The sequence below is a fragment of the Brachyhypopomus gauderio genome, chromosome 9, assembly GCF_052324685.1.
Source record: "Brachyhypopomus gauderio isolate BG-103 chromosome 9, BGAUD_0.2, whole genome shotgun sequence".
In the NCBI taxonomy this organism is placed as follows: Eukaryota; Metazoa; Chordata; class Actinopteri; order Gymnotiformes; family Hypopomidae; genus Brachyhypopomus; species Brachyhypopomus gauderio.
Genome location: NC_135219.1, coordinates 23,330,758 through 23,340,495, shown reverse-complemented (window position 1 = coordinate 23,340,495; position 9,738 = coordinate 23,330,758).

Here is a 9,738-nt window from a genome sequence, read left to right as displayed (position 1 = left end):
GAATCTGCAAAGTGAGGAATGAATATTGCAACATATGTCACCATCCCCGAAAACCGCCTAATGTCTGCTGTGTTCTGTGGGACAGCCATGTCTGTAATGGCTCTGATTTTGTCAGGGTCAGGTTCAATGCCTGCTGCACTGACTTTATGTCCTACAAACACAACTTCCGTCTGTGCAAAGGTGCATATCTCATTTAGTGTTAGTCCTGCCTCTTGAAGTCGTGTCAGGACAGCTGTGAGCCGCTCATCATGCGCTGCTGTATTTTGTTCCAAGTACGAGGACATCATCTGCATGGCATATAACCCCTTTAAGACCCGCCAAGAACTGGGACATGTGTCTTTGAAAATGTTCTGGCCCAGAATTTATCCCAAAAGGAAGTACATTGAAAAGAAAAGGCCAAAGGTAGTAATAAATGTTGTTAGTTCCCTACATTCTTGTGCTAATGGTATTTGCCAAAAGCCACTACGTGCATCCAATTTTGTGAAAAATCGTGCACCATTCAGCTGTGCTAATGAAGGCAAGATATGTCTTTCTCTGCACACACTTTCATTGAGCTTGGTGAGGTCAACACAAAGTCTAATTTTGCCATTGGGTTTTGGGACTACTACAATCGCCGGACACCACTCAGTGGGTTTCTCTATCCTGGAGATGACCCCCATTTCCTCCATCCTTTTCAGTTCCTCTTTGACTTTTTCAGTTAGGGGTATTGGCACACGGCGAGGGGTTGTAAGGGCGTAGGGGACGGCATCTTCTCTCAGGCGGATACGGTACGGTTCCCTAATCCCATGAACACCTTTGGCAGTGGTTCCCAAACTTTTTCTGCCATGCCCCCCTTTAGTAGATGAGAATATTTTTGTGCCCCCCTTACACCCCCCCCCCCCCCCATATTGACTAGGGATGTGTTGACAACTTACAAAAACAATAGGTTCACAACTTTGGTCAAACATGCAAAAAATTAACTGCAAGAAACCTTTTAAATGGTTCAAGAATTCTAAATATAATTTAAAATAAATAAGGAGATGAAATAAGAGAAACAACAATACATATGCGGCTAGTTTGCAAGCGCAGACATCACGCAGAGCACAAAGCATGTAACGGCCAGAAATATGTGTACTGTCTCTTTAAGGGAGCGAGTTGAGTGCGCGTATGGAATATTGTTTTTTTAGCTTTCTGCCGTAGACCGAGTCAGACCACTGCTCTTAAATTTATTTCTGTAAGTATGAGCTTTGGAGCTTTGGACAACTCACCAGTTCATGTATGAACAGTAAAGTATTGCTGGAGCCCAGGTTTATTTTGGTCAACCAGCAAATAAACGGACTAAGTGGAATACCACCAGCGCGAGTATTAAGGTTGAACTAACTCCGAAAAGCAAGCAATACAAGCATAGAATTAGACTGAATAGATCTGTTTTTATGGATCTGTCACATTGTCCCCGATACCCGATCTAGAATTTATTTTATTTTTTTTCCAGATATTAATATCGGAATCGGTGCATCCCTAATATTGACACATGTGCACGTTTTACTTTCAAGCTCCGCACCCCCCCCTGCAATAGCTCCGCGCCCCACCTAGGGGGCGCGCCCCCCACTTTGGGAACCACTGACCTTTGGGAATTTCTTTTTGAATGTTTTCTCTGGTTCCCCATTCACTTCCGGTGTGTCAATTTCCTCCATTAGCTCAACAAGGTGTAGTGCTGTAAGTGCTGGTAAGCCCAGCAGTGGCCTGGCTAAATTATCGATGACAAACACTGGCTGAGTCGAATCTCTGTTCTTGCTTTCAAGGCTGCACTGCCACTAAATCACCGGCGTGGTATAATTTGGGCCAAACAGTTTTTGGGGCGGTGTGCAGTAGGGGGACGTCTCTTTTATAGCTATACAGTCTGGTAGGAATGGCGGTCACCACTGCCCCTGTATCTAGTTTAAAGGAAACTACTGTGCCATTCAGTTTGACGTCTGAGTACCAGCCAGTGCTGTCTGACCTCACCTCACCTAGGAACAGGCTGTCCTGGCAGAGTTCCTCTTCGTCTGCCACCTCGTGTACAGGCTGTCCTTGTTTGTGACATTTCCTGCATGCAGCCTTTATGGCTAATTTTAACTATTAATGTTATATATTTTTTATATTGAAGCGTCGGTCCAATGGGGGACGGCGCTACTTCCCATGAGTCCCTGCGACTCCGGTATCGTTCTCTGTTAATGTGATGTCTATGCATGTGTTGATTGATGGTGTTCTTGATTATGTGCGTTACTTGGTTTAAGTCCCCCTTCATCAGTTTATGTAGTTGTACTGTGTGAATTATTCCATGCCATGTTTGTGTAGTGTTGTCGTTTTATTGCCACTTCCTCATGTTTCGTGTCTAAATTAAGTCTGTTCTGTGTGATCGTGGTCTCTTGCGTGGTTAGGTTGCTGAGGCAATTAAAAAAAATTTTTAATTAGCCATAAACTCCAAACCGTCAGAACACATATTTCAGCTACGGTTATAGTTAAACTATGATCGGACAGGAATGCCAGACACATGACATAGGGGCAGTCATGGCCTGGCGGTTAGGGAACTGGACTTGTGACCGGAGGGTCGTGGGTTCGATTCCCAGACAGGCCATGACTGAGGTGTCCTTGAGCAAGGCACCTAACCCCAACTGCTCCCCGGGCGCCGGGCTAGGGCTGCCCACCGCTCTGGGCACGTGTGATCCACAGCCCCCTAGTAATCACTAGTGTGTGTGTGTGTTCTGACTGCACAGATGGGTTAAAAGCGGAGGACAAATTTCGATTGGGGTGTAAAAATCACAATTGACAAAATATGGCACATTTCACACACATTTCACATTTCACATGTTCTAATGCTATATGAACCGATAAGTATATATTAGCGCTAACTAAATACGTTACATGCACTGAAAGCTGACGCAAATACTCATTTGAAGAAAACACTGATTTCAAAACTCATACATTTGGGCTACAGCGGGGTGATAACGAAATGTTCTTCAAACAATATGCACAACTAGAACAATTCTATATGCGCACTGTGCAGTGGTCCGATTCAAACAGGCCCCACCCCATACCAATCATAAACTTAACATATTCAGTTATCTTTACTTAACATGATCATTGCAATGCCTATTTCAGCTCAATAATGATAACAACTAGTTTTATTTAGTAATGGAAATATTTTTTTTTTACAAAACATGAAATAATTATTAATGATTACTAAAACAATATATTAAAATCAAATCCAGGTTTAGAGTGTAGGTAGATTCCTTCATACTCATAACATGTAATACTGATTAAACTTTGTCTGTGTCCTAGATCATGTACCTCAATGCTGCTACAAATAATAAAGCTTCAACAGCCCTGGAGTTTTTTCCTGGAAGGCATCAGGAATTGGGGTGGCCATCAAGGTAAAATTGCTTAGGTCATTGTTTGCAGAAAGCATTAGAAATTTCTTCTAAGCAAATACAATCTTACCAATACATGCATATCATAGTCTCCTCCTTCTTCTCATTAATTCATTATTTGCAATTAGTGAATAAGCCATTAATGAGTTTAAAATTGGTGTGTGAGAGCAAGTGAAATCTTAAACTGCTAATTAGAAGTATTCTATGATTAAGGTAGGAAATGCTACTCTTGCGCAGTGGTTCTTAACTTCAGTTCTGCATTTTCATAGTCACAACCCCACCGCACCTGATCAAACTTATCAGGAAATTTATAGTGCTTTTTGAACAAGATCAGGGTCAAGAAATAATTAAAAATTTGTAGATAAGTGTGAGGACTGATGTTTAGAGCCACTGGACCAAGGGATATACTTGTCACGTCCAGCTCCGCCCTCCTTCCCAGTCCCATGTCATCTGCCCTAGCCCCGCCTTGTTTCCCTGTCTCTTTGGTTTCCCTTATGTCTGCCACGCCCCTTTCCTAAATGTTTCCACCTGTGTCTCGTTTCACCTCTATGTTTCAGTATATTTAAACCTCTCTGTTCTACCCTTTGTTGTCGGTCATTGTGTTCGTAAGTTCTTCCGTTGCTCTGCACAGCTCTGCTTTGTCAGCTCCTTGTCTTTTGTCTGGTTTAGGTTGTTGTGTGTGAGTCTCTAGTCCTTTATATGCCCTGCCTTGCTGTGTATGTTTGTTGTTGCATCCTGTCTGCCTTGCGCCTCAGTCTATTTCAATTAGTGTTTGTCGTTCAGTGTTGGTTCCCTGTACTATCACTCTATGCCCTCCATGCCTGTTAAGCTCCTTAGTATTGTCTTCCCTTTCCCTTGGTTCTCCTGTCTTTTCATTCTCCTCATTCCTCTATGTTCCTAGGTTGGTGGTGTAGTTCTGGTTTATGCTTTTGGTTATAGTGTTCATTAGGGGTGGGAATCGTTTACTATCTCACGATTCGATTCCGATTTTGGGGGCCACAATTCAATTCAAAATCGATTTTCGATTCAAAAAACAATTTGATTTATAAAAATTTCTGCTTAAATCTATAAAATCTGCATGATCTACTGCAGTCTGCTTTGCAAGACAGAATGACAAATACAGAAAATAAACTGTCTTTCACATTTAATTAACAAAAATAATGTGTTTTGGTAAAATAAAATGCTTTTTTTTGTTACCAAAATTCTTGAGCTTCATTTTACAAGCTGTCAGGGCTGGTGCGGATGCAGTTACCCCAGCCGTTGCTAGGGGCACCAGAGTCAGTCCCAGACTATACTGGCGTAACCGTACCTCTCAGCCAGTCTCTTGCTTCTCGTTTGAAGGTGTCTGGCCACCTCTCTGTTATGCTTTCTCTTTACTTATTCGAGTATCTATCTCCTGCGTCGCTTCCTGACTCATCTCAAGTTTTCCCAATCCTGCATTTCTTCCTATCCGTTTTGCCTTTATTTTTGGGAAGGGTTTTATTTTGCTGCGGTGTTTTTTGCCAATTACTTCTTCTGGTGTCCTTGGTTTCATTTTCGCGTTGCCTTTATCCGCGCTGTTTTTTAGTTACCGTTGTTTTGTTTCTTTCTCCCGTCTCACTACGGTTAACTGTTATTTTTCCCGCGTTGTTTTTTGTTTCTATTTGCTCCATGCCCTCATGGTTTTGCTTTCTATTCTCTCGCGCGTTGAGTCTCCCGTGTTGTTGTTTTGTTTGTTCGTTCTGGGTTTCCCTCTCGCTAATACATGTGATGAGTGTCAAATGTATTGCTTTTGCGAGCCGGCACTCGTGTCCACCCTTCTCTATATTATTTCACGCTGTGTGTACGTTCCCGTGCTCACCGCGTTACACACGCCTTGCACAAGAGCTACATTTAGTCAAGTTCGGTCTTCCCTGGCATTCGTAAATAATAAAATGAGCCCATATTTTTGCCTTAACTGAAGACGGAACAGGTTGAATATCTCTTTCCTCCATCTGTTTTGAAACCCTTCCGCACACGAGTGTGTCCCAGAACCTGCTGCGTAAAGTCTCGCGTAATTTTGTAATTACGTAACGCGACTTTTAAAATCGATTCTGAATCGTAGTAAATGAGAATCGATTTTTGATATATGAATCGATTTTTTTGGCACACCTCTAGTGTTCATGCTTAGTCTTGTATCTTACCTAGCCTTTCCCGGTTGTAGCTCCTGAGTGTTTATTATCTATGTGTTTGTTTTGTGTGTGTGTGTGTGTGTGTGTGTGTGTGTATATATATATATATATATATATATATATATATATATATATATAATGTATGTGTGTATTTAGTTGTGTTTGTTTAGTATATCCTTTTGTCGTGTTTATTCTTTGGTTCCATAGTTCACCTATCTGTTAGTCTTAGTCTCTCATGTCTTCTCTGTTTAGTCGGTTGTGTGTGTGTGTGTGTGTGTGTGTGTGTGTGTGTGTGTGTGTTTTTCCCGGTACTCTTGTGACTCCCCTTTACCCAAGTTATCTGTTCATGTTCAGTGTCTCACTTTAATTATTTAAATAAAGTCCCCATTCCTGCATTTGCGTCTACCCGCCTCCGTCCATCGTTACAATACTGTAGTTTAAACTGGAATTATTCAATATGAATTATATAAGTCCGTTAATAATTACTAGTTGCATTCATACATAAATAAAAACAATTCATTTGCAGAGTTCGTAGAGATCACGGTGTTGAAAATGTGGATATAGCGAGGTGTATGTTTGAAGTGTGAGGAACAGGACGTGCAAGTTTTATTGCTGGCAAAAGTGTTCATAATCAAGGTTTTTAAATCTAATATTTTGTTAATGTATTTCAGTTAAGGTTATACAGTGATAAATAAATAGTACTGCATCATGCTTTATAAATGATCACTGATTTATTAGTGATATACTTTTAATGATTGTCTGAAATGAGCAATTTTTAACTTTTTTTGTGCAGAATAGAATGCTTGTGGACGGACGTTTGGTCTGGAGTTACATGCAAGTATTACAGCATTCTTCATAGTTTGGAAGAGGATGGATCTGTCCAGTGAGCTCCTCCTCTTTCTGGTTCACTGTGTGTTCCTTCCCCGGCTGCAGTCTGACCTTAAGCAATTTTTGGATTGCTGGAACAGCCATCTTATTCGTACAGAAAGCAACCTGTATAAGCAGAGTACATTTATAAATATATTATAATTGTAAATGTTTTATCAACATATTGCAATAATGTAAACACACAAAGGTAAATCCAATACTGCTCTTTCTGTAAAAACAACAAATTGCTTCGTACAAGAATTAAGCTTAGGCTAGCTGCCTATTTCTGAGAACATGCCACTTTCAGAAACAAAATTACACTTTTTTCCTTAACAAATCACAAAAATTAAAAATATATGAATGTGCTTCCAAAAATAAGTGCTGTTACATTAATAAAATGGGTAGGTTTACGTTAGCTGCCAGAACGTCCACTTCCACTTTATATATATATATATATATATAAGGGGTGGGACGCGATTAAAAAAATTAATCGGAAGCTTTGTAATTAATTAATCGCATTTTAATCGCATTTCACTATTTAACATGAGAAATATTAATTTAAGTTTGAATGATGAATGAATCAATGAACATAATCATAAACTTCAACATCTTGTTTATTTTTCCACCAGTCTACTACACAGACCAATATATGTGTAGTGTGCAGAAAACAGTTCAGAACATTGGAAATTCTGATCAAAAATGTTGTTTAATTTTGGGAGTTTTGCTCAGGATATTGGAAGAATTGAAGTAAATCAGAAGATGTTTTTTAATAGCATTTTAGCAATTTCTTAAATTTCCCAGGCCTCTACCACAGGCATCTCCATAGTGCCTAGAAGTGGTCTTCTGCATGCTCAAAGCAAATGACTGGATCTTCATCATCTATAGATTCATCATCTATATGAGCTGTCACACCAAGATAATTCTTGTTGCTAACAGAGGTCCAGTGATCCCCAGTCAGAGACACATTTGTGGCACTCTTCACAATAACCTGTTTTAATTCTTTCCTCATCATACAGCTGCTGGATTTTCTTCGACATTGTCTTTCTGGGGTGAGTTTCCCAAAACGTTCTTAGCGCCAAGTACTTCGTTACCTCATTCTTACGTACGAGGTTAAGAAGTACTTGGCGCTAAGAACGTTTTGGGAAACTCACCCCTGGACGGTAGTTCGTAACTTGCATCGCAATGTGCAGCGCTTCTTGTAAGTCTTTCGACCACAGGGAGCGGACAACACAAATAATGTGACGCGTCATGTTTAAACGCGTGCGGAGTCGCGCGCTACGGCCACTCGCGAAAGTTTAATCCAGTCTTAATGGTCCAATGAAGGTAATTTAAAAACCAGTTAAGTTATCATTACTGACCTGCGCGTTAAGCTGGGCGTACACTGTGCGATTTTTGGCCCATTTTCAGCCGATTTTTCACTCGTTTCGGCTCAATCGCGTGTCGTGCATCGTATAGTTTACACAGGTAAACGAGGAACGATTCACACCTCACGACCAACTCCCGATCAGAAATCGCAGCGTCGCAAGAATATCAAACATGTTTGAAATTCAAATCGCTCCTCGTGAGAGTATCGCACTGCTGAAGCAGCTCCACGAGCCGACTCTCCCTGCGATTTAGTCGTACAGTTTGAGCTGGAGCTGAGTTTTTTCCTCGCCACTGTTGCCCTTGGCTTGCTCACTGGGGGCTTGGACTCAGACACTTGTAAAGCTGCTTTGTGACGACTAAAAAAACCACTTGTAAATAAATACCTGCGGGTAGGCATGTGTGACTACCCTAGGTGGCCCTTGATATTTCAAAGAGGTATGGATGGTTGTGGCTGCAGCATGAATGCAAGGGCAGGTGTGAGAGTGGAAGTATTGAGCTAGAGGTGCAAACACTGAGCAGAATAGTAAAAATGGTGTGCAGACTGCAAGTTAGAATTTACATAGGATTCTGCAATAGAGGTTAGAGTGGGAGTAAAAATCACAAAGTTGTATATGTGATATGCATGTTTATTAATAGAAAGTGTAACAAAAGATGCCAATAAGTATTGAAATCAAACAGTACATAATGCCATAAATCAAAATTGTAGTCCTTGTACCAACTAAACAAGTTAAAAGAAACAGAATGTACAAATATGATGGCTGTAGTACATAAGTCAAAGAAAATATGCTCTTTTTCTAGGGTCAGGGCTAAGTGCCAATGAACAAAAGTTTTTAAACATTTATTTAAAGCAATGCTCTAGATCAGCATCAGACACTGGGGCTTCAGGTGCTGGGTCAAGTTTTATAGATACAACTCTAGAGCCTTTGGTGGTTATGGTGGCTCGATCATGTTGTAGAAACTGAGCTGAAAGCTCATCAGGCTGTGGCAGAGGACAAGACCCCAGTGAGAGCGCAGCTCTAATTAGTTTGTCATTCATACGGTGAGCATGTTGTGTGCCTGTATCATCTATAATTGTGAGGGTGCCACAAGCCACAGCATGGAGCTTTGCAGTCTTGCAGAATGCCCTGCAAGACTGGCATCTTGTCATTAATGTGGACAGATTCACAAAGTCCAGAGGGTGTCTACTCGGGCAAAGGTGTTTCACGTTAATATCAACCATTGCAATCTCACCTTGAATGGTGAGCACGTCCTCTGGAACTGGATCTACTGATTGGCCAGCATGAGGTATAGCTTGAATTGCTGTGTCCTTTGTAGTGGTTAGTGTCGTCTGCCCCAAGAAGATGCGCACAGAGACATTTGAGAAGTTGTACCAGTTGTTTACTTCAAATGTGTGGGTGCCCCAGACTGCAAGATGTAGCGATGCAGTCTTGTCGGATACTGCATACACCACTTTGTCGAGAGGTGTGGCTGTGTTGCTCTTGGTAAAATCTTCACTGCGCTCCCTCTCCTCCACTACACAAACCGATATGTTGACCTAAAAAAAATAAAGAATGGGGAGAAAGATTAGAAGGCAAAGCATTAGGTAATAGTTTCAAATACATATGGCTTATGGTAAAAAAACAAGTGCAAATAGAGCCAAAATGTACACATGGAGCAAAAGTGAAAGTGTTCAAATAGAGCATATGGGTCCAAGATGTGCAAAGTATAGAGTTCAGGTATTAATTTGTAGTTATTGAGTGATAATGGGGAACGATTGTGTTTATTTAGAAGGGTGCAAGTAGTGAGTGTGGTGGGACTTACACGTTGGTACTGGACAGGATTTTTGACGATGTCCATTAGCGTTTTGGTGAGTGTGTGACATGGTGGGGAGACATCAAATGCGAAATCGAGATTCCTGAGGCAACTGACTCTTGAATATCTATTAACAATAATGTCATTTTTGCCCTCGTCTTGTCGCGAGGGGCTTA